The 26,977-nt window shown below is 38.7% G+C and overlaps 1 protein-coding gene across 4 annotated transcripts in view; it reads right to left on the reverse strand.

Moving 5' to 3' along the window:
• The window catches only part of SGCD (sarcoglycan delta), a 1,031,224-nt gene that overhangs the window by 604,437 nt on the left and 399,810 nt on the right, over positions 1 to 26,977 (reverse strand). For all 4 annotated transcript variants that reach the window (XR_014830696.1, XM_021076527.2, XM_085001529.1 and 1 more), the window contains one exon: positions 19,445 to 19,608. The gene's annotated coding sequence lies outside the window, so the exon portion shown is untranslated. The remainder of the gene's footprint in view (positions 1 to 19,444; positions 19,609 to 26,977) is intronic.

Here is a 26,977-nt window from a genome sequence, read left to right on the forward strand (position 1 = left end):
ACCCAAGGCAATCTACAGAGTCAATGCAATCCCTATCAAATTACCAAGGACATATTTCACAGAACGAGAAGAAAATATTTTAAAGTTTGTTTGGAAGCACAAAAGACCCAGAATAGCCAAAGCCATCCTGAGAAAGAAAAATGAAGCTGGAGGAATCAGGCTCCCTGACGTTGGACTATACTACAAAGCTATGGTCATCAAAACCATATGGTACTGGCACAAAGACAGAACTATACATCAGTGGAACAGGATAGAAAGACCAGAATTAAACCCATGCAACTACATCCAACTCATCTATGACAAAGGAGGAAAGAATATACAATGGAGAAAGGACAGCTTCTTCAATAAGTGGTGCTGGGAAAACTGGATGGCCACGTGTAAAAGGATGAAATTAGAACACTCCCTAACACACCACACACAAAAATAAACTCAAATGGATTAAAGACCTAGATATAAGACCAGATACTATAAAACTCTTAGAGGAACACATAATCCAAACACTCTCTGGCATAAACCACAGCAATATCTTCTCAAATCTACCTCCTAGAGTAGTTACAATTAAAAACAAAAATTTAAAAAAATGGGACCTAATCAAACTTCAAAGTTTCTGCACAGCAAACAAAACCCTAAACAAAACAAAAAGACAACCCACAGAATGGGAGAAAAATATTTGCAAATGAAGCAACTGATAAGGGATTAATATCCAAAATTTATAAACACCTTTTGCAGCTCCATACCAAACAACAAATAACCCCATCAAAAAATGGGCAGAAGATCTAAACAGACAGTTCTCCAAAGAAGACATGTGGATGGCCAAAAAACACATGAAAAGATGTTCAACATCACTCATTATTAGAGAAATGTAAATCAAAACCACTATGAGGTACCACCTTACACCAGCCAGAAGGGCCATCATCAAAAAGTCTACAAACAATAAACGCTAGAGAGGGTGTGGAGAAAAAGGAACCCTATTCCACTGTTGGTGGGAATGTAAATTGGTGCAACCACTGTGGAAAACAGTATGGAGATTCCTCAAAAAACTATAAATAGAATTACCATTTGATCCAGCAATCCCACTCCTGGGCATCTATCCAGAAAAAACCATGACTCGAAAAGACACATGTACTCTGATGTTCATTGCAGCACTATTTTCAATAGCCAAGATGTGGAACCGAAGTAAATGTCCATTGACAAAGGAGTGGATAAAGAAGATGTGGTACATATACACAATGGAATATGACTCAGCCATTAAAACGAATGAAATACTGGCATTTTTAGCAACATGGATGGACCTAGAAATTATCATGCTAAGTGAAGTCAGCCATAGAATGAGACACCAACATCATATGGTATCACTGACATGTGGAATCTAAAAAAGGACACAATGAACTTCTTTACAGAACAGATACTGACTCACAGACTTCGAAAAACTTATGGTTTCTAAAGGAGACAGGTTGGGGGTTGGAGGGATGTACCTGGGATTTGGGATGGAAATGCTATAAAATTGGGTTGTGATGATTGTTGTACAGCTGTAAATGTAATAAAACTCATTGAGTAATTTAAAAAAAAAGTCAGTAACAGACTGAAAGAAACTACCTGCAATATGTAGAAGACATGGAACTTATAACAGAACATTTAAAGAGCTCCTACAAATCAATAATTAAAAAGACAACTCAAAAACATTGGGGAGAGAAGTTGGACAGACCATTTAAAAAATGATCAATAAGCACAAGTTAAGGTGCTTTACATTATTAGCCAAGAGGAATGTAAATTAAACCAAGAAGAGATACAATTTCACATAACTAGAATGGTTAAAATTAATGAGGCTAGTGATCCATTTGTTAGCAGGCAGATAGAACAAACGGATCTCCACTACATCCCTTGTGAGAGTGAACTTCAGTGGAGAACCATTTGGTGATGCCTTATAAAAGTAAATATATACCTATCTCATGACTCAGCAATTCTACTCCCCAACGAAATCAAAATTTATGTCCATGCATGGATTTGTTCATGAATGTTTACAATAGCATGATTTTTAATATTGCAAACTGGAAAGAGCCCAGATGCTCACCAAAAGGAAAATGAACCAAAACATATGATACAGCCACTTAATGATACTTGTGAGAAATAATAATGAACAATCTATTACACACACAAAAGCATGGATGTATCTCAAAACTACCATTCTGCATGAAGAAACCAGAGACCAAAGAATACGTCCTGGAAGACTGTAAGAAGCACTGAAGAAGTAGTACACTGCTTAAAATTGTGGTCACAATGCCTTCTATATCACTACAGGAAGGGTTTCAAACTTTTTATCCATGGATGGATTTAAAACGATCCCAAAACACCCTGAAATTGTAATATAGACCATGTGCATGTACATGTGTTCATGTCTTTATGGGAAGAAATTCTGTGGCTTCATTACAGAAACTGATGGGATATAATATGATTGAAGAAACATGTCAGGAAATTAGTGACCAAAACAAATAGATATTTCTGTGTCTGTAGAAGGGATCTTTTATCAGCTATTATTATGGTTATATATCAACTTTCCATTATATTTTTCCATATTATTTGTTAGAGCAACAATAATGACATCCAATGATATTTGTACATAAGATACCACCTGTCAGAGATGCAATCAAAAGGTCTTTGCTACTCAATCTAGCCTTTGAGAGTCTAAAATATTTTCAAAATGGTCTGTTGAAGGTGTTTTAAAATCTGAAAAATTGCCAAGGACATTAACATTGATTGACACCAAATTCAAACTATAGAAACAGTTATTCAGATATATTATATGTGGTAAAATGTTGCAGAAGTACTTCTGGAATTCTGAAGTCTTAATAGATAGACTCTAGTAGCTTCTTAAACTTTCCCAGAATTGTAATATAAGATCCATAATCTCTCAACAAAGGAGTCATGCTTTAGAAACAAGGATGAGAAAGAACACCTCAATATATTCGCTCTGAAAGCAATCAGGTCCTAACTTGGAAAGAGTAACCAGAAGCCGTGGGAAGAAACTCTTCCAATTCAGCAACGGCAAATGGGTTTTGCCTTCCACACTAATATCAATTAATATCGATATTCAATTGTTTTCAAGTAACATAGAAAAGTCTAACGGAAAAGTGATTTACAATTATAATACAGCTGGCAAAATCTCCCTTCCCTCAAAACAGAAAAATAATCCATTTGTTGTGGTCACTAATCTGACATCTTTCTTCAATCACATGACACTTCTGGGGCGATGTGCTGGAAGGATACAAGGACTCCTCAGCTGAGATTGACGAGTGATGCCTGCCAAGGGCATAGGAAAGGTGGGAAGTGGCACATGTATTAAGTGTGTGCTAACTCTGCCTAGTCAGAATGATGAGGACTTAATAAAGCCTGCAAAGTATAGTGCTGCATAGGATAAAAAGATAATAAAAATAAATATTGCAGCCAGGAGGAAAATAAGAAGATCTTTCAAATAGATTATAGATGCAAATATCAGGATAAGCAAATACAAACCAAACAAAAAACAAACAAAAGAATTTAAAAATCCAAAAGGAACCAATAAAGCAGAAGGAAATGACTCATTTTCAAATTAAATCCATTCTGCAATACATTTAACCACACTTCTCCCTTTTGATTTTTTTTAGGGCCACACCTGCAGCATAAGGTTTCCAGGCTAGGGGTTGAATCAGAGCTGTAGCGGCCAACCTAAACCACAGTCACGCCAGATCTGAGCCGTGTCTGCGACCTACAGCACAGCTCACAGAAATGCTGGATTCTTAACCCATTGAGTGAGCCCAGGGATCAAACCTGCATCCTCATGGATACTAGTTGGGTTCGTTAACCACTGAGTCACGACAGAAACTCCCAGTTTCTCCATTTTAATGTTTGTTGAGTACCTACTATGTTCCAGACAGAGACGGGAAATAAAAGATACATTCATTAAAAAAATAAAAAGAAAAGAAAGTCTGTCTTGAAGATCTTGCTTTCTATTGAAGGAGAGTGACTTCAACATAGAATTCTAATAACCTCTCTTCAGAGTAAGGGTTAGAGGACAGATTTGAGAAAAAAAAAAAAAAAGGCAATGAAGTCAAAAGGGAAAAGACATAGGGTTCACCAGACACTCAGGAGGCTTCCAGTGAATTAGGTCTTAAAAGATGAGGAATTTTTCAGTATGTTTTTGGATCTGGGTCAGATAGGGATGGCAAAATGACCAGCGAGAACAAAGTAGTAGTGATTTAAAAAAAAAAACAAAACATGGCCTATTTTTTGCAAAAAATGGAGAGGGTCACAGCAGCTTGTGGAAAGGCTATGGTTGGGAAGAGGGGAGGGAAATAGCCCAGAGAGATGATGTAGAAAGGCGGAATAGAAGGGGAAGAGAAAGGAATGGGAAGGTCTGGACGGTTCTGCAGGCCGTGGGGTGGTACAGATTTCGAATTCCCATTTGATCCTCACAACCAAATTCATGGGATGGGTGTGCATCAACTCTGCAAGTCAGGCGAAATCTGAGGGGAATGCTGGTGTGAACATCTCCAGGTGTCATGAAAAAGAAACGGCAGTGCAGGGACAGGTTTAGCAACAAAGCAAAGGGGAAGCAATAAGCGAGTTGGAGAGAAAATCTTTCTGAGATCACTTGCAGATGTGAATTTGCAGTGTACAGATTTTTAACTGATGTTAAATTTGCCTCGTTAGGAAAACAACATACATCAAATTGCAGGAAGAGTTCAAATGGCCATTTTGTCATCATTGTCGGTGGTGGTAATGAGTGGGGGGGATGGTGTTTTAACACCGCAAATCAGACCCAAATTTGTACAAGATTGGAACACAGCAACAGCTCAAATTTTGTTAGTTTCGAAGGCCTTGGGTAGAATTCAACACAAGTAAACAGACTATAAAACATAACACTCAAGGGGAGAACCATAGATCTTTTCTGCAGTGACTGTCGAAGAGAGACTATTCCTAAAATGGTAGTTGTTTGAATTAGAAAAATAAATGCCACCAGGTTCAGAAGCATTAAAAGCAGCAAAGAATATTAACGCGGGTTTCTTTTTGTAGGTATGTTTTAGCACAGGGCAAAAAGTTTTGTGAAAAGATTTGGGCTCATAACAAGCATTTTAAGAACTCAACCCAAAGAACGTTTCTAACTCCCTCAGGGTGGTTTTAAGAAAATTACTTGACTTTTCTGTTCCTCAGTTCCCCCATCTGTAAAATGAGGTAGTCTTTTAAGAGCTACTATTGGAGACAGAAAAATGGAAGACTTCTAGAATATATACAATGAACAATTAGATAATATCCAAAATAAGGCATTCTGAATAGTATTCTGAAATCTCATGGTACAGAGCAAGTGCAAAAACTTAAAATGTACTGTACAGAGGTTTTTTTTTTTTTTTTTTTCGTCTTTTTGCCTTTTCTAGGGCCCCTACTGTGGCATATGGAGGTTCCCAGGCTAGGGGTCGAATCAGAGCTGTAGCCACTGGCCTACGCCAGAGCCACAGCAATGTGGGATCCGAGCCGCGCCTTCAACCTACACCACAGCTCATGGCAACGCCGGATCCTTAACCCACTGAGCAAGGCCAGGGATCAAACCTGCAACCTCATGGTTCCTAGTCAGAGTCGTTAACCACTGTGCCATGATGGGAACTCCTGTACAGAGTTTTTATAATTTCTTTAGAGCAATCTGTCTGGACCTTCATATTTCTTGTTTGAATTGATCCTTCCAGCTGTCAAACATGTCCAGAGAATGCTGCTGTTCCCATATGAATGATCAGTTTATTTGAAATTAAATGCAACAATATTTGCTGAAATCTGGGATAATCTCAGGCTTCTGTCACCTACACTCCCATTTTACATATGAGGAAATTGAAATCCAAGAGTGGCTGGGTGTTATGCAGATAACAAGTAAACTTGGCACAGCCCCCAGCTGACAATAGATGCTCACCTTATATTGGGTGAATAAAGAAACAAACAAAGCCAGTTGAGGAAAGTGACTTTCTGGATTCCCCAGCAACAGTTGTCTCTTTTCAGAGAGCTGTTCTGCTGATGCTTTCATGTTTGACACTAAGATATTTATTATCTGAGACAAAACTGCAATGCATGATGAATTTCAGGGTAAATTCAGTGTGGGCTAAGGAAAAACCACAAGACTTGATAAGTCAGCCACTCTTCTGCTGATATGCTGGGAGGCACAGAAAATACAACATAATTTTCACATCCAAAGGAAAAAAGGCAAGTGCAAAAGCAATCCATGCAAATACTAATACTTTCATGAAATCAGCATAAGAAAGAATGTATTGATGAGTAAGATTCCAAAGGAGGAAAAATATATACCACACACATACCCACACACCCTGGCAGCATAGAAGGGTTCTTACCTTAACTACCCACCTCACCACACTTAGTGGTGATGATCAGAAACAGTGACAAACATTATCCTTAAAAGCAGCTTTTTATTACATTTTGATAACATTTCTGGAGGTGTTTAGAGATCTTTCCACTTTATAGAGCAGTTTGGTAATAGACTAATTTGTACTTTATAGGAAAAACACTGTTAGCATACACATATTTATAACACCTCTGGTTTTAAAATTTTACTATGGAAATTGAGATTGTATAAAGCACAGCTAAAAATGAAGACTTATGCCCAAGTCTCATGAAAACTATGACAGGACTGCAGCTAGAGGAGCTGCAAAAAGGAATTCAACTTTCACCATTCTCCAATTAACCTTGCTGATATCCATTAAACATACCAAACAGCTTCAGGCTCCCTTTCAATCACTCTGGCCAGATAAAATGTAACATCTACATTTAATGACAGGGTTTTTCTCAATACAATTTCCTGCATATTAATTAAAGGATGGGGGGGCGCAACAGGGTCAATTTCTTTGAGAGTTTCCAAATTCTTATACTGAAGCTGATACATTTTTTCAGAAATGACAGCATTTTGCTTTCTGCTAAAGTTAAGTGAATGCGTAGATAGACACAGTGAGTCAGAGGCCAAATAAATGCACTATAATGTACTCTTGTTTTGGAATGCCATTATGCATATAGTCTACATAACCCAAAAGAATAACTTAACATCTACACAGGGATTGTCAAGAACCAGCACATATGAGCACTTTACAAGCATAATTGTACCTTTCTATCTCACAAATGAGGAAACTGAGGCTGGGAGCAGGTCATAGATATGCCATAGGTTACGCATTCAGACAGTGGAGGGGCTTACACTTGAACCCACTCAGACTCACTCTAGTGCTTATTAAACAATATTGCCTCTGACAGTCATAATACAGGGGTTTCTAAACTGCATGTTTAGTAGTTACTGATACTACTATTTATATGATATTCTTTAACTATGAAGGATCACCCTGAGAAAACAGATCTATGTCCCAATGCCTTAAACAATGACCTCTGAAAGCAGTGGTAATATTTGCTACTAATATTTTATCCCCACCCCTACAACCAAAGGTACTGGGAAAATACCTAATTCATCCATTTAATAACCCCTGTCTCTCACTGGTCATCTGGAAGCATCTTACAGGGGACTGTTGCCTCACAGTTGACCTTGAATTAAAATGGAGCCATAATTTTGTGAGGACAAAAGTATAATAGGAGAGTTAAGACATGTTAAATGGACCTGCTCTTGAATTGAGCTTCTGTGACCAAGCAATTGGGAGCCAGTTACCTTCCTTTTCTCATTATCAGTTTCTGCATCTGTAAATTAGTTAATATTATTATTATTATTATTATTATTATTATTCCAACCCCAGAGTTGTTTCAAAGATTAAATAAGCATGCATATATATATATACACACACACATTAAATATACATATACTCTTTATACATATTATAAATATAATATATATTATATATAATATGTATATGCTCTCTATATACACACGTATATGTAAATAGTACTTTTGGAGATGGGATTAAGATGGCGGAATAGAAAGACTGGAGCTCAACTTCTCTCCTAAAAACAACAAAATTCACAACTAAAGACTAAGCATTCTTCACTCGAACGGACCAGAAACCTTAAAAAAGATATCCTACTCCAGAAGACAAAGAGGAGGCCACAGGAGGGGCGATTTCACGAAATAAACAACCCCATACCTTCCAAGTGGGAAGCCCCACAGACTGGAAAGTAACTGGTTCACACAGACTCATCTATAGGAGTGAGAGTTCTGAGCCCCACATCAAACTCTCAAGTGTGGGGATATGGCATGGGGAGAAAGAGTCTCTGGAGCATCTGGCATTGAAGGCCAGTGGGACTTGTGTGTAGGAGCTCCACAGGACTGGGGTAAATGGAGACCCCATTCTTAAAACATGCACACAGACTTTCAGGCACACTGCGTCCCAGGGCAAAGCAAAGTCTCCAAGGGAATCTGGGTCAAAACTGACTGCAGTACCTGGAGGACATCCTGGGAAAACAGGGGTGAAGGTGGCTTATTGGGGGGGAAGGACATTGGAAGCAAAGCTTTCTGGAATATTCTGCAGCATGCCTTTCTCAGGAGGGGGCCATTTTAGGAAAATCGGCCCTACCTATCAGTCAGTGCTGAGAAGCCCCAGGGCAAACAACAACCCGGGTGGGATCATAGCCCTGCCCCTCAGTAAACAGGCTACCTAAAGACCCCTCAGGCACACAGCTGCCTCAAATCCCATCCAGAGACTAAGCCCCACCCACCAGAGGGATCAGAATAAGCACCATGCCACTGCCACTTACCAGTGGGCAGGCATCAGCCCCTACCATCAGGGAGCCTACAGCAAGCCCCCACACCAACTTCAGCCACAACGGGGGCAGACACCAGAAGTATGAAATGCTACAACTCTATTATCTGGAAAAATGTCACCACACCAAAAACTGATAAAAATGAAAAGACAGAGAACTATTACTCAGATGAGGGAGAAAGGAAAAACCCCAGAAAATCAGCTAAGTGATCAGGAGATTCTCAGCCTCCAGGAAAAAGACTTCAGAATGTTGATGCTGAAGAAGATGCAAGACATTGGAAATAAACTGGAGGCAAAGATGGATAACTTACAGGAAATACTGACCAAAGAGATACAAGACATAAAACTTAAGAAGAGATGCAAAATACAACAACTGAAATAAAAACATTCACTAGAAGCAGCTAACAGCAGAATACAGGAGGCAGAAGAATGAATAAGCGAGGCGGAGGACAGATGAGAAGAAATTATGAATACGGAACAGAAAAGAGAAAAAAGATTGAAAACAAATGAAGAGAGTTTCAGAGGACTCTGGGACAACGTTAAACACACCAACATCCATATTATAGGGGTGCCAGAAGGAGAAGAGAGAAGGGGACAGAAAAAATATTCCAAGAGATAATAACTGAAAACTTCTCTAACATGGGAAAGGAACCACCCACTCAAATCCAGGAAGCACAATGAGTACCATATAAAATAAACCCCAGGAGGAACACCCTGAGACACATATTAATCAAACTGACCAAAATTAAAGACAAAGAGAAAATCTTGAAAGCAGCTAGGGAAAAGAAACACATAACATACAAGGGAACCCTGATAAGGTTATCGGCATATTTTTCAGCAGAAACTCTGCAGGCCAGAAGGGTGTGGCATGATATACTTAACGTGATGAAAGAAAAAACCTCCAACCAAGATTACTTTACCCAGCAAGGCTCTCATTCACATTTGAAGGAGAAATCAGAAGCTTCACAGATAAGCAAAAGCTGAGAAAATTCAGCAACAAATACTAAAGGAACTTCTCTAGGCAGAAAAGAAAAGACAGCAACAGGAAACAAAAATTCCACAAATGACAAGGCTCACCAGTAAAGGAATATATATAGTAAAGATACAAAATCATCCATGCACAATTATACCACCAAAATCAGAAATCATGAGAAGAGGTGGATACAAATGCAGGACACTAGAGATGAACTTTTAATTAAGAGACCAACAACTTAAAACAATCTCATATACATATAGGCTCTTATATCAAAACTTCGGAATAACTGCAAACCAAACATCTACAATTGATACACAAACAAAGAAAAATCGATTCAAATATAACACCAAAGACAGCCATCAAACCAGAAGAGGAGAGAACAAGAGAAGAAGGGAAGAAAAAAGAACAACAAAAACAAATCCAAAGCAATTAATAAAATGGCAATAAGAACATACATATCAATAATTACCTCAAATGTTAATGGACTAAACACCCCAACCAAAAGACATAGACTGGCTGAATGGATACAAATAAGACCCAAATATATGCTGTCTTCAAGAGACCCACTTCACTTCTAGGGACACATACAAATTGAAAGTGAGAGGATGGAAGAAAATATTTCATGCAAGTGGGGATCAAAATAAAGCTGGAGTAGCAATACTCATATCAGACAAAATAGACTTTAAAATGAATAATATTTTAAGGGACAAAGAAGGTCACTACATAATGATCAAAAGATTAATCCAAAAAGAAGATATAACAATTTTAAATATATACATGCCCAACTTAGGTTCACCATAGTATATAAGGCAACTGCTAACAACCTTAAAAGGAGAAATCAACAATAACACAATCATAGTAGGGGACTTTTAACGCCCCACTTACAGAAATGGACAGATCAACCAGACAGAAAATCAGTAAGGAAACACAGGCCCTGAATGATGCATTAAACCAGATGGATTTAATACGTATTTATAGGGCATTCCATCCAAAAGAAACAGAATACATATTTTTCTCAAGTGCACATGGAACATTCTCTAAGATTGATCATATCCTGGGCTACAAATCAAACCTGGGTAATTTTAAGAAAATTGAAATCATATCAAGCATCTTTTCCGACCACAACACTATATGACTGGAAATTAACAACAAGGAAAAATCTGCAAAAAACACAAACACATGGAGACTAAACAACATGCTACTAAACAATGGATCACTGAAGAAATCAAAAAGGAAATTAAAAAATACCTAGAAGCAAATGACAACAAAGATACGACACTCCAAATCCTAGGGGATGCAGCAAAAGCCATTCTAAGAGGAAAGTTTATAGCAACACAAGCCCACCTCAGGAAACAAGAAAAAGCTCAAATAAACAAGCTAAATTTACATCTAAAACAACTCGAGAGAGAAGAACAGAAAAGACCTAAAGTTAGTAGAAGGAAAGAAATCATAAAGATCAGAGCAGAAATCAATGAAATAGAAACAAACAAACAAAAAAAACATAGAAAAGATGGATGAAATGAAAAGCTGGTTCTTTGAAAAGATCAACAAAATTGATAAACCCCTAGCCACACTTAACAAGCAAAAAAGAGAGAGGACTCAAATCAATAACATTAGAAATGAAAAAGGAGAAGTAACAAAAGACATCACAGAAATACAAAGGATCATAAGAGACTACTATACGCAACTATATGCCAATAAAACAGAAAACCTAGAGGAAATGGACAAATTCTTAGAAAAGTACAATTTTCCAAGATTAAACCAAGATGAAATAGAAAAGATGAATGGACCCATCACAAGAACTGAAATTGAAACTGTGATGAAAAAACTTCCACCAAACAAAAGTCCAGCACCAGATGCTTCACAGGTGAATTCTATCAAACATTTAGAGAAGAGCTAACACCTCTCCTTCTGAAACTATTTCAAAAAATTGCAGAGGAAGGGATACTCCCAAACTCATTCTATATGGCCACCATCACCCTGACACTAAAACCAGACAAAGACATCACACAAAAAGAAAACTACAGGCCAATTTCACTGATGTACATCAATGCGAAAATCCTCAACAAAATCCTAGCAAACCACATCCAACAATACATTAAAAGGATTATACATTCTGATCAAGTGGGATTTATCCCAGGGATGCAAGGGTTCTTCAATATCTGCAAATCCATCAGTGTGATACACCACATTAACAAACTGAAGAAGAAAAACCATATGATCCTCTCAACAGACATGGAAAAAGCCTTTGACAAAATCCAACACCCATTCCTGATGAAAACCCTTCAGAAATTGGGCGTAGCAGGAACCTACCTTAACATAATAAAGGCCATCTATGACAAACTCACAGCGAACATCATTCTCAATGGTGAAAAGCTGAAAGAGTTCCCACTGAGATCAGGAACAAGACAAGGATGTCCTCTCTTGCCACTACTCTTCAACATAGTTTTGGAAGTCCTAGCCATGGCACTCAGAGAAGTAAAAGAAATAAAAGGAATCCAAACTGGAAAGGAAGAAGTAAAACTATCACTATTTGCAGATGACATGATACTATATCCAGAGAATCCTAAAGACTCCACCAGAAAACTGTTAGAGCTCATCCACCAATTTGGCAAAGTCGCAGGATACAAAATCCATACACAGAAATCAATGGCATTTCTATACACTAACAATGAAAGAGCAGAAAAAGAAATTAGGGAAGCAATCCCATTTACCATCACATCCAAAAGAATCAAATACCTAGGAGTAAACCTACCTCAAGAGACAAAAGACCTGTACTCTCAAAACTATAAGACACTGATGAAAGAAATCAAAGATGACACAAATAGATGGAAAGATATACCATGCTCTTGGATTGGAAGAGTTAGTATTATCAAAATGACTATACTACCTAAGGCAATCTACAGAGTCAATGCAATCCCTATCAAATTACTAAGGACATTTTTCACAGAACTTGAACGAAATATTTTAAAGTTTGTTTGGAAGCATAAAGACCCAGAAGAGCCAAAGACATCCTGAAAAGAGGAATCAGGCTCCCTGACTTCAGACTATACTACAAAGCTATGGTCATCAAAACCATATGGCACTGGCACAAAGACAGAAACATACATCAGTGGAACAGGATAGAAAGCCCAGAATTAAACCCACGCACCTACATCCAACTCATCTATGACAATGGAGGCAAGGGTATACAATGGAGAAAGGACAGCTTGTTCAATAAGTGGTGCTGGGAAAACTGGACAGCCACATGGAAAGGAATGAAATTAGAACACTCCCTGACACCATAAACAAAAACAAACTCCAAATGGATTAAAGACCTAGATAGAAGACCAGACACCATAAAACTCTTAGAGGAAAACATAGGCCAAACCCACTCTGACATAAATGACAGCAACATCTTCTCAGATCCACCTCTCAGAGTATTGACAACAAAAACAAAAATAAACAAATGGAACCTAATCAAACTTCAAAGTTTCTGCACAGCAAACAAAACCCTAAACAAAACAAAAAGACAACCCACAGAAAGGGAGAAAAATATTTGCAAGTGAATCAACTGACAAAGGATTAATATCCAAAATTTAGAAACACCTTCTGCAGCTCCATACCAAAAAAAAACCAAAAAAACCCATCAAAAAATGGGCAGAAGATCTAAACAGACAGTTCTCCAAAGAATACATATAGATGGCCAAAAAACACATGAAAAGATGTTCAACATCACTCATTATTAGAGAAATACAAATCAAAACCACTTACACCAGCCAGAATGGCCATCATCAAAAAGTCTACAAACAATAAGTGCTGGAGAGGGTGTGGAATAAAAGGAACCCTGTCACACTGCTGGTTGGAATCTAAATTGGTGCAACCACTGTGGAAAACAGTATGGAGATTCCTCAGAAAACTAAAAATAGAACTACCATTTGATACAGCAATCCCACTCCTGGGCATCTACCCAGAGAAAACCATGACTCGCACAGACACATGTACTCCAGTGTTCATTGCAGCACTATTTGCAATAGCCAAGACATGGAAGCAATTGAAATGTTCATTTACAGAGGAGTAGATCAAGAAGTGGTGGTACTTATACACAATGGAATATGACTCAGCCATTAAAACGAATGAAATACTGGCATTCTTAGAAATATGGATGGACCTAGAAATTATCATGCTAAGTGAAGTCAGCCATACAATGAGACACCAACATCAAATGCTTTCACTGACATGTGGAATCTGAAAAAAGGAGAATGAAATGTTACTATAGAAATAAATTCATACATGCTTGTTAAGTAAAAAAAAAAAAAAAAGTGCTTTTTACAAAGTACTCAATAAATGTAAATTTAAAAGTTGTTTCATGCATTTTTACATGTGTAGTTCATGTTACATGAGTGAATTGCTTAGTCAAGGTGCCATTTGATCAGTTTTGACAAATGTACATCAAATCACCGAATATTTTTATTACCCCAGAAACTTCCCTCATGACCTTTCCCAGGAAACCGCCCATCAGAAGCAAGCACTGATCTGATATCTAACACTATCCATGAGTTGTGACAATCCATAACTTCATATAAATTACAACATACAGTAAGTCATTTTTTGGTGTTTGGCTTTTTTCACTTATACTCTTTTTGAGATTTATCCCTTTTGGTATGTTTATCTATTGATAAAACACTTCCTTGTATTGCTGACTGTTATGCAATTTTATGAGTTTATCAGAGTTGATTCATTTCCCTGGTGATGGACATCTAAGTTGGTTTCAGAGTTGGATTATTATAAATAAAACTTACGAACATCTTTGGCCAAATGTTTTCAATAATCTTGGATAAATACCTAGGAAAGGAATTTCTGAAGCTTAGATAATGTATAACTTTAGAAGAAACTTCAAGGTTGTTTTTCAAAGTGGTTGGAGCATTTTACACTTCTGCTGGTTCTGTGTGAGATTTCCCATTGCTCTGTATCCTCTTAACTTCTGGTACTTTCTGCTCTGTATCCTCTTAACTTCTGGTACTTTCAGCCCCTTTAACTTTAGCTATTCTGATTAGGTGTGCTGGTATCTCATTATGGTTTTAATTTGCATTTCCTGACCAAAAAGTATGGTTAACACCATTGCTTGTGTTTACTGACCATTCCACATGGTGTTTTATGAAATACTCCTCATGTATAATCAGATGTATGTATCGCAAATATTGCTTCCCAGTCTGTGGGTCATGGCTTCATTTTCTTAGTAGTATTTTTTTAATAAGTAGATGTTTATAATTCCCATGAAGCTCAAGGTCTTTTTCCTCTTATGACTGATGCCTTTCATTTCCTTTGTAAGATAATTTCAATTCCTGAAGTTGCAAATATATCCTAACTTTTCTGTTATGTGTTGTTTTCGCTTTTGTGTCTTAGCCTATGATCTGAGCTAAACTGATTTTTAGCACAGAGTGAGGCAGGGGTTCAGAGTCTTAATTTTTTTTTTGTTTTTGCTTTTCAGGGTCGCACATGTGGCCTATGGAGGTTCCCAGGCTAGGGATCAAATTGGAGCTGTAGCTGCTGGCCTACACCACAACCACAGCAACGCAGGATCCAAGCCACATCTGTGACCTACACCACAGCTCACAGTGACGCTGGATCCTTAACCTACTGAGCAAGGCCAGGGATCGAACCTGTGTCCTCATGGATGCTACTCAGACTTGTTAACTGCTGAGCCACAACTGGAACTCTGAGAGTCTTCATTTTTAATATAAATATGCAGCTGCCCCAGCACTATTTGTTGAAGGAGTTTTACTATCCCCACGTAATTGTTTTGGTACCCTTATGAAAAGCCACTTGACTGTACATCTATCCATCTATTTCAGAACTCTATTGTCTTCCATTGACTCATTTGTTTATTATTTAAAAAACATGTTTGGGGCTGTGCCTGAAGCATGCCAAAGTTCCCAGGCCAGGAATCGAACCCAAGTCACAACAGTGACCATGCTGGATCCTTAAATACTGGGCCACTAGAGAACACCAACTCAATTATTTATAATTTCACTTAACTCTTAATATATTCTAACATTAAGTTTTATTATTTTTAGATCTATTTTATCACTTCTCTAGATTTCAACTGCAATGATTAAAGCCTCAGTAATTTTACTCTTGGTATCTGAAAAAGATTTGCCCCTCCTTTCAAAGCCACATACGTGTGTGCATTCATAAATACATATGTGTTTATACAGGTATCCATACATGCTAAGGTTTATTAATCAATAATATTATGAGAGTTTCCTAGATTTTAGACATGAGCTATTTTTAAAAATTCCCTTCTTTTCAGAGATCAGGAAACAGGTTTAGCAGTGGTTTTCACATTTTAACAAAGCATCTGAATTATATGGAAAGCCCATTTAAAAACAGATTCCTGAACCTTACTCTCTGAGAGGTTCTGATTTCATAAGTGGGGCAAAGGGCCTTAGAATCGGCATGCCTAACAAGCTTAGGTGATGCTGAGTCTGTTGGTTATGGACCACACTTTGAACAGCATTGGCTTAGAAAAATTAAAGGGCTTTTCTAATATTCAGGCACAAGTTTGTTTTGCCTTTTCTCAAGTCTGAGCCCACAGTCACTAATTTATACTGTCTTCACTTGAAAAGACAACTGAAAAATCTGCTCAATGCACTAGAGCATGGGGGCCAGGAAGCATTATGGTATATTTATTTATTTATTTTATTTTATTAAAGCATAGCTGATTTACAATGTTGTGTTCATTCCTCCATATAACAAAGTGAGTCAGTTATACATAATATATATGTACTCTTTCAGATTGTGGTTTACTATAGGAAATTGAAAATATTTATACATTTATGTATTATATAGTAGAATGCAGTTTATCCATTCTATATATAATAGTTTGCATCAGCTAATCCAAAACTCCCAGTCCATCTCTCCCTCACAACCATGGCAACCACAAGTCTGTTCTCTATGTCTGTGTATGTTTCATAGATAAATTGTGTCACATTTTAGATTACACAACACATAAGTGAAACCATGTATTTGTCTTTGCCTGCCCTACTTCACTTAGTATGATTGTATCTAGGTCCATCCATGTTGCTGCAAATGGCATTATATCATTTTTTTTTTCTGCCTGAATAGCATCCCATTGGTATGTACCACATCTTCTTTATTCGTTGATCTGTCAGTGGACATTTAGGCTGTTTCCATGCCTTAGCTATTGTGAATAGTGCTGCTATAAACATGAAGGTACATGTATCTTTTAGAATTATGGTTTTGTCTGGACATACGCCCAGGAGTGGGACTGCTGGATCACATGGCAACTCTATTTTTCGTTCTTATGAGGAACCTCCACACTGTCTTCTATAGTGGCTGCACCAATTTACATCCCCAGTTCTGTGGCAGACTGATGAATCAACATCATCTCAATTCCTTCTTCCTTCCTGGAATTTGGTCCATACAGAGTCCTGTACATACCTGTCCACACTATAGGTGAAATCTAGCCCTTTGAGGAACACACAGCGCTAAGGAGACGTTCTTCTCCTCATACCTTCTGTCAACAGAGAGAGCTTATTTTTGCCTTAAGAGTTGACTGGTCTCTAAAAGATAAATATTTTTATGACCCAGTCCTTTAAAACTTTCTCTGCTGAACTTATGTTTTAAGTACTCAGTATCTAGGTGAATTCCTGACAGGACACAGGCATTCTGAATTAAAGATCAACACTCTCAAAGCAAAGAACTCAGTAATCAAAATCCCAACCCAAACCCCTAAGTTTCTGTAGGTTTTCAGGACAAGCAGAGAAGAGCTTTTGTAGCTTTTCTTTCCAACACATCAAGGATGTGTGGGCAGACAAATGCACCACAAGTATACATCTATTATGTAGAATGTTTTCATTGGTGCAAGGACTCAGAAAAGGCACACTGTAGGGTTTTTCTACCTGATTGTTAAATTACCTACTTAGCCTCTGAAACCACGTTAATGGAAAACAATCAATAAATGGTTTTTACACTTAAACTGCTTTAAATGCACTTTGATTCAAAGAGGGAAAAATAATTTATCTCCTTTACCAAAAACAAACAAACAAACAAACACCCGGAGTAAAGGCAAAAGAAGAATTTGTATGAAATGCCACCCTCACATTTTCACCAGCATGTCAGAACTTTTTCAGAGCAATGGAAATGTGGGAGCTCAGTGCATGGGGATTGGAGGCTTCCATAATACCCAGAGAGAAAATATACATGCTTCATCCTAAAAGAAAAGTCTATTCATGACCAGCCCAAAGTATATACCACACTTAACCCAGCAGCAAGAAATTCACAGATACAATGAAAGCAGGTCTGTGATTCTAAGTTGCCTTTCATTCGTACTGGACCTCCTCCTTGCAGATGATGACACAGAAGAGGCCCATGATGCCACGAGGAGGCAGTCAAGCCCAAACTCTATCTCCTTTGTTCTCCTGGTTCCCAGTAGACTTTGGGTTATAAGCATTTTTTGCTTTTTTTTTTTTTTTCCTTTCAAGGAAATTAAAATGACATCAAGTGAGTCATCAATTGAATTGTCAGACATTCTCCAGTTTCTCTTGGACATGCCAGTGATCCTAGTTAAACCATATTTCTCCAGGACTTTTAATCAGCAACGTACACAGTCCCGTATTCTATACAATAGGTGAGCACAGACTTAAATTCTAATCAGTCTGACAGAGTCTGGCCCCTTGATCCTTCCTTGCTACACCACCTTAGAAAACCTTTTTACTCATCTCTCCTCTGGCTTCCCGAAAGAGAAATCCCTATTCCAGCTGCTGCTATCAGTTGTACTTTTGACTTCTTTTCCAAACCTTAGAGCACAATGCAATGTCTGACTCACAATAAGCACACCATTAGTGGTACTTTCTGTAGGATTCTCTCTCTCTCCTTCCTCTGTCTCTCCTGACTCACTCTCTTTCTCTCTCTATATATATATGATATATGATATGGATACACGCATACATATATATATGATATGATATACACATATATGACCTATATATACATATACAGAGAGAGAACAATTAGATACCACTCAATGAATTGTGTATATATATTTATATAAATTTATAACTTATATATAAAATTCATGAATTATAAATTAAAATTTATAAAATATATATAAAATACATAGGCATGTATGTAGGCATGTGTACATATATACATGCAGAGGATAATTAACAACATAACCAGAAAAAAATGAGATCTCTTGACTCAGTTTAGAATCTGACCCAGTATAGGTGTGGATCCAAAAGATAATAAAGACAACTCTCCCCAAAATCTTAAGGTATAATACAATATTTTGCCATGTTTCCTATGGACATAGAAAATGGGCATAAACAGTGTATTACAGGCACCATTTCTTTACTTATCTCCTGCTCTGAAGTCTTATCTCATGAGTACAACATCCATTTCTCTCTATCAGAGACACCTGCACCTCCATTTCTCTTTTTCTATCAGAGACACCTCTCTATCAGAGACACCTGCAAAGACAGCTTCGTGTGCTTTGACTTACTCTTCTCTGATTATCTCTATTCTTGAGACAGTACAGCCTTCACTTTCTCCCATTTATCCATCCCACCATATCCCATGAGGCTGGTAACAAAAGAGCAGATCATTGTTTAAAAGGAGGAAGGGAGAAAGGAAAGAGAAAGCAAAGGGCAGGTGAGAAGGAAAAAGTCTGTGAAAATAATTAAATACCTTCACATTAATTTTCTTTTTTTAAAAAAAAAAAAGATATGAAAGTCAAAGTCCATACCTTGTCTGTCCTAATCTTCTCAAATATTGAACACAAAACTCAGGGCAACATTGGGGTTAAGATAATCTGCTCAGGCCACCACCATAGGGATGGTTTTCTTCACCTCCACACGGGTCCCAGTAGAGCCTTCTCCAAGCCCCGAAAGACGGAGGTCTCTTCCAGGTCTATAAAACACAAGTGAAAGAAGATATTCAAAACAATAAGAACAAGAGTAACAAGGCAACAGTAATATTAAATTCAAGATCACTTGATTTGAAAAAATTTGTTAAAAGATGCATTGTATTCTGACTGGCATAAAACACACAGCCATTAATAGATTCAGTCTTGATCACACAAAATCAGAAAAGGTCAGAGTAAATCAAGGCTGGAAGTTTTCTGAAGACATGACTAGCCAAATTTGTTCAGTTAACAAACAGGGAAACTAAAGATCAGAGGACAAGTGTGATGTTCCCATGGTGATTCATTGCCTGTGGCATATTTCAACCAAAGAAGCAAGCAAGTCTTAGAAAATACAAGCAAGGTACTTAACCCTGTGGTCGATGCTAAAATGAGGCAAGGGGACAAAACCTTAATTCTTCATCTTGAAATACTTTGCTTTTAAGATACAGAGCTTGCCTTTTATCACTGGCCAGTCCCTGTTGGCTGCGTCAGTTAGATCGCAATTTCTCAATTTCCAACATTAGAGCGCCCCGGAGCTCAGCCCTGAACCTCCTTTCCATGCACCCTCATTCACCAGGAGGCATATTCCAGCTCCATGGCTTAAGATACTATCATACACTGACAACTCTGAAATGTAGTTCCAGATTTCCCTATCAGCTGACTATCCAAAAACCCTCCTTGGAATTCTAATAGCTACGTTAGATGTTGCATGCCCAAATGGAAGTCAAAATTCTATCACCACCAACACCCTTCTGAAGACCCTCACTCTGTCTGGTTTATGCCTTCTCAGTCAGTGACAGTATCATTCACCCAGCTCGTCAGCCCCAAATGCTTCCAGTCAACCTTGACTCCTCTCTCTCATCTACTCATATCCCCCATGACTCTGGGAAATGCCAGTGACTCTATCTTCAGAACAAATGCAGCAGCTGATCACTCTTGCCACTTCCTTTATATGGACACCCTGGTCCAAGGCATCGTTATGGACCTACAGGACTGCACAGCAGGTGTACCCAAGCCACAGTTGTCACTGCCAAATGGCCCCTGAATAAGACAGTGACACACCCCTGCTTAAAACCTTCCACCTTGCTCAGTGTAAAGGTCATCCCAGGCATTACTGTCACCACTGTGTTTTTCTCACACTTGTACCACTTACTCACCTTCAGCCATGCTGGTCTCCTAGCTCTTTCCCCAACTTGCCTCTAATTCTCCTTGAGACTTAGACCCGCTCAGTTCCCATTACCCTGGGGTGTTCTTTTTTTCTGTTACTATTTCATATCTTTATTCTAACGTTACCTTTTCAGTAAGGCCTCAGTAACTACCCTATTTAAAACTCTAAACCCTGACCACATCTCATTCCCCCTTCTCTGTTTAAAACTTGCTGAAGACTTTCTGATATACTACCTGGTCTGCTTATTATCTGCCTTTCCAAATAAAACATAAGCTCCATATGGGCAAGAAATTTCATCTCCCTCATCTATCTATACCTTCCAGCACTTCCTCCACAGCCTAGTCCAAAAGCAGAGCTCAGTAAGTATTTCTGAATGAATGAATGAACAAACAGGAAAGTCAAGCAAACCATCTCAAGGTCGCTCAGATGACAAGTGGCTGAGTCAGACTCAAACCAAAGGCATTCTGTCTCTAGCAATTTTAATGCTATGTAACTGTGACTACACAAATGCCCTCCAGTGAGGGTTTTAAAAATCGGTTCAGTTCAACTGGCATGTGACACAGAAGATGGCTATTAGAGGTATTTGTGGGTTGAACAAATGAAGTGCCCCAAATTACTTCCAGAAACACCTGAATAATATATGCTGCATGCACTGGGATGACACTGCTTCCATCCTAATACTGCAATTTCACGGTATCTTCTCCAAGGCTCTCTCCATCTTCCCTGCCTTTTCCTCCAGGCCTTTATGTCTTGTCCCTCCCTCGAATCTAAATCTCTGAATTACTTGAGTCAATATGAAGACAAGGGATCCAAGACTAGACCAAGATGGGGGAAGAGAGGCATTTATTTAGGGGAAATCTGTGGGCAAGAATCAAAGGACGTGAATCTAATTTGTTCTCAATTTACCTTATGCCTTTAGGGTGATTCCCTCACCTCTCTGGGAGGCTATAGCTTACTGGGCAAAAATGCATGCCCTCTAAACTTGCTCCAGCTGAAAAATGATTGTTTTCCTTTTGAACTAATAAAAGATTCCCTTGGAGTTCCCGCCATGGCGCAGAGGAAATGAATCCGACTAGGAACCATAAGGTTGCGGGTTCGATCTCTGGCCTCGCTCAGTGGGTTAAGGATCCGGCATTGCTGTGAGCTGTGCCCTAGGTCTCAGACACTGCTCGGATGCTGCATTGCTGTGGTTGTGGCATAGGCCAGTGGCTGTGGCTCCGATTAGCCCTCTAGCCTGGGAACCTCCATATGCTGCAGGTGCAGCCCTAAAAATAGGAAAAAAAAATACGACAAAAAATAAAAATAAAAAAAGAAATAAAAGACTCCCTTATTCTGAATAGTCTAAGACTGGTTAGGAAATAGGGCGCAACATTTAAGAACAAGGCTTCAGGATAATCAGAGAATTTGCATTAAGGTTCCAAGAGAAGGAAACCCTGATTAGCATACTCAACCCCTCTAAGGATGGTATTTTTACTTACAAGTGAGGTGATAGAAACACTTATCTCTTTAGGATGTTTATAAAAATGAAAGGAGGTAAAATAGATAAATCATGCATTACTGTGCATGGCGTAAGTTTGATAAAACGTGCTACTTTTAATGTTTTACTTTTATGGTTGCAGGTTTACATTCTGCATGTCGTTTCATGATTTTATCGATCTGCCTCTCACTGCCTGCCAAAGTCTGAGTCTTCCCCTTTTGTCATCACAAGAAATTGCCTTTGTGGCACGTAATGCAACTTTGGGCAACTTCCTCTGGACCATTCTCAGGCTCAGATGAATATCGTTACCCCACTGCCTCCACATTTGTACCAGGAGCAACTTAAGTTTTCTGTGCACTTCTTGTCCTCTTGCTGATGCCTGGCAATTTGAGGATGATCTTGGCCCCGGTATTGTAGCAGGCTGATCATTGTCAAGCCACAGTCTACAATTATTCCCACATTTCAAAGCCAAGAAACACAACTTTGAAAGCAAACAATGCTCTAATTCAGCACAATGATAAATGGAGTTATTACAGAAATTGTGCTGACTGCTTTGAGAATTCAAGTCTCCAGTGTATCCAAATGCAATCTTTTTCTCTTTGTTCCTAACTGATATTAAGAAACTGTCTGTGTTTGGGTAGTCACAACATAAAAACGTGTCACCTACCTTTCAGGTTTCATTATCCCACAGTCTAATAAAAAGTTACGGTGATTCAGGGAAAACTTACTTACACTCCATCCTAAGTCACTGAAGGACTTGCTCAGAAATGCATTTCCTAACAAGTGTTTATCGAGAACATAGTATTTGTCATCATTTCTTAAGGACTGGAGACACGGGAGGGAATATTAAAGACTTTATTCCTACCCTCGTGAAGTTTTCATTCCAGCAGCTTTTGTGTTTTGCGGTTTCCTAACTTCTGCCCAGATCCAGGAAGACATGGTAGCCACCTCCAAAGCTGCTGATTTGCCCCCTTAGTGATATAGGGGGTGCGGATATAAGGAGCTAATTTCTGCTTGATACAGAGAGAGAACTCTATATAATTCTTAAATTTCTTGGAAGACAGTTTCATCTTCTTAGTTTGCATCCCACTCCTTACCCAGCGCATACCTCTTCTGAATTGATTTTGGTTTATTTACCTCCTTTAGCCAAGAAACAGAACATATTCACCAAATCCACAAATAAAGGAGTTCTCCTGTGGGGCAGCAGGTTAAGGACCCAGGATTGTCACCACAGCAGCTTGGGTAACTGCTGTGGCATGAGTTTGATCCCAGACCCGGAAACTTCCACACGCCATGGGCATGGCCAAAAAGAAAAATACACAAATACACAATTCATTAATAAGATGTTACGTGGATGATATCATGTTGAGGGTGCTGGGCTCAGAAGCCATAGCTTCAGAAATTAGCTTTTTTGAAATCTTTGGCAACTGTGATGGAATTAATCTGTTATATGCCAAATACACTGATAAAGTATATATACTAGGAATACTGTCAAAGGAAAAATATCAAGCTAGAACAACATGTGTCTTAAATCACAGTGTCTGCATGGTTGGAATGCTATTTCTAGGGGTGGAAGATATTATGAGAAAAAGAATATGTGTGTGTGTGTGTGTGTGTGTATACATGACTGGATCACTTTTATGTACAGCAGAAACTGACAAAACGTTGTAAATTAACAATATTTTAATTTTAAAAACTTAAAAAAAGATTTCAGAGTAGCAGTTCCCTAGTGGCCCAGTGGGTCAAGGACTCAGTGTTGTCACTGCTGTGGCTAGGATCACTGCTTTGTGGCTTGGGTTCAATCCCTGGCCAACTTCTGTATGCCACTGGCATGGAAAAAGAAAAGAAAAGAAAAGAAAAGAAAAGAAAAGAAAAGAAAAGATTTCAGAGTGGAAGGGGGCCGGGGAAGCGAGGAAGTCTGAATTTAAATCTATGTCATTACATCAGCAGGGTTGGGTTCTGCCAGAAATTAGAGAAGCAATGCTGTCAAGGTATATACCACACAAGCACCCAAGGCTGTGCCTCACACAGGCATGCACAGCATTCCTGCTGCCAGCAAAGATTTGCAATACAAATGTCACTTTCCTTTGCAGATAAGAGAAGTTGGGGTTCCAGACATGAAGTTATGTGCTTGAAATTACGCAACTACAAAGGGACAGCATTCAAATTCAGAAGCAGCGTTGGTGCTTAGTGGTGTTCCTTAAGCATGCTAACATCATATTGACTCTTTCCTAGCTTTTATTCGTTTGTTTTTTGGTTTGTTTGTTCTGCATTTGTTTTTTTCCCACACCCTCAGCATGTGGAAGTTCCTGCGCCAGGGACTGAATCCACGCCACAGCAGCAACCCAAGCCACCGCAGTCACAACACCAGATCCTTAATCTGCTGTGCCACAGAGAATTCCCCTAGACTTTATTTCTGATTAAACGTCATTCCGACCCTTGGAAATGCCACCTTTGAACCCCAAAGGGAGAATTCAGTCTCCTAAGAATGTAACTGAAAATTGGCTCAGCTCAGGCTCTGCTGAGGACAGTGAAAGCACACAGACAGGAGAGGGCACATTTCTTCCAAAGTCATACAGGAGGTCACACCACACACTGGAACAGTTGCTTCCTGGGCAGCTGATACTGGGAACCAAATCAATTTGTAAAACATTAGTTACATTTTCTATGAGTGGACATTCCTGAAACAATGTCAGGCCCTGCGATGCAATATACTTAGGGGATCGGGGTGCTTCCATGCAACTGTCATCACCCCCCCTCTGGCTACCTGCTGAATACCTCGCTTGCTCTTCATCCCTAGTCTGGACACCAAACAACAAAACTGCCAGGGGACAGCAAAAGAAAACCCATGCTGCTGGATTTTAAGGAGTAGAGAATGCAACTAAGGACTTTTAGATACCTGATCACCTGCCAATGCATTAATACCTTATTTCCTTACCTGGCCAGCCTTTTATATTGAATGATAAAATCAAAAGGACTCTACAAAAAAAAAGTCTCTAAACATTATACTGGACTTTCAGGGAATTTCTTAGCATCAGGACTAAGTGCTGGCCTGTATTTTTCTTTACTAGTAAATGAAATATTTATCTCAAACATCATAAAGTGGGTCAGGCACTGATGGTCTGTAGGTCCTAACAGCAACAGCTCATGGGATGTGCATTTAATAGTGTTGAGATATTCTGTAATAACCTATATGGGAAAAGAATCTGAAAAAGAATGGATATGTGTATAAGTGAATCACTTCGCTGTGGACCTGAAATAACACAGCATTGTAAATCAACTGTACTCCAGTGAAAAATAGTTTGTGGCCATAGAAGAAATGATGCCTACCCTCACCCCTCTCCACGGGCATCTGCCCACCAGCCTCCAAGTCTGATTCGTGCTATCTCAAAGAGGTAGAAATTCAGGTCTGCACTTTGCTTTAGCAACTGGGTTTTTGTTGCTGGAGGAGCCATCATTTTTCCCAGCCTCAGAGGAAGTATATGTATGAATTCCCTCAATGCATCTGCTCCTTGCAGGATCCACTGATAGGCACCTATCCAGTCACAACTACTCATAAACCACCACACATGCTTGTGGACCAACATACCACACAGCTGTGAACAAAATTCCCAGTGGCAGCGTGCTACTACATGATCTCAAATCCTCTCCATGGATGTTCCGCACTGTCGTAATGCCAAGTAATAGCCAAGTTCATCCTACCCTTCCTACTGTTACCCTGGAGATCCAAGTGGACACATGCTTAGATAAAAATGTGTGATTAAATGAACAAGGACCATTTTAAGTGGCAGCTTTCCATATATCTCCAGTACTCACACAATAAAGAAAATGATTAAAAAGCATCACTTCAACCTCAGAACACCATTCGTATCACACACATTAAGTTGGATCCATTACATTGCACCTCTGCTATCATAAAGGAAGGATGCCCAGCAAAAACTTGTACTAAGAGGCTGTCAATAAGGACGTCATTCTGCCTTGACATAATCAACTCCAAAGGTAATATGGTTACAAGTATTAGCTCCCCCCCGGGTTTGTTGCCTGGCTCAGCTACCCACTATCTGCATCTTTGGACATGTTATTTAACGCTCAATGTTTCATCTGCAAGACAAATTACAATACTTACCTCAAGGGTTCTTTGTGGGGAATAAGTTGAACCCAGTAATTCTCTATTTGAATTAATAAAAGGGGTGTATATTATTAATTCATGGTGCTATGAATTTTCTTACTTCCTAAATGCATATAATAACAACTTGATCAGTCTTACAAGGATTTTAGGAGAGAAATAAATTTTTTTTTCTTTTTATTTTCCCACTGTACAGCAAGGGGGTCAGGTTATCCTTACATGTATACATTACAATTACAGTTTTTCCCCCACCCTTTCTTCTGTTGCGACATGAGTATCTAGACATAGTTCTCAATGCTATTCAGCAGGATCTCCTTGTAAATCTATTCTAAGTTGTGTCTGATAAGCCCAAGCTCCCGATCCCTCCCACTCTCTCCCCCTCCCATCAGGCAACCACAAGTCTCATCTCCAAGTCCATGATTTTCTTTGAGAGAAATAAATATTAACACCTGTGACAAAACATTTACATCTTTCCTACTAGACCAAATCAGTGAGAACATGAACTCTATGTTTCTCTGGCAACAAAGACCCATTTCCTCTCTCAGGTACAGAGAAAGGATGTGGTATACAATCAATGCGTAGACATGTCTGTACATGGATATA

The sequence above is a fragment of the Sus scrofa genome, chromosome 16, assembly GCF_054392235.1.
Source record: "Sus scrofa isolate SSC_HxYL_T2T_F1_AM1 chromosome 16, Sscrofa_HxYL_maternal_Yorkshire_Landrace_v2.0, whole genome shotgun sequence".
Taxonomy (NCBI): domain Eukaryota; kingdom Metazoa; phylum Chordata; class Mammalia; order Artiodactyla; family Suidae; genus Sus; species Sus scrofa.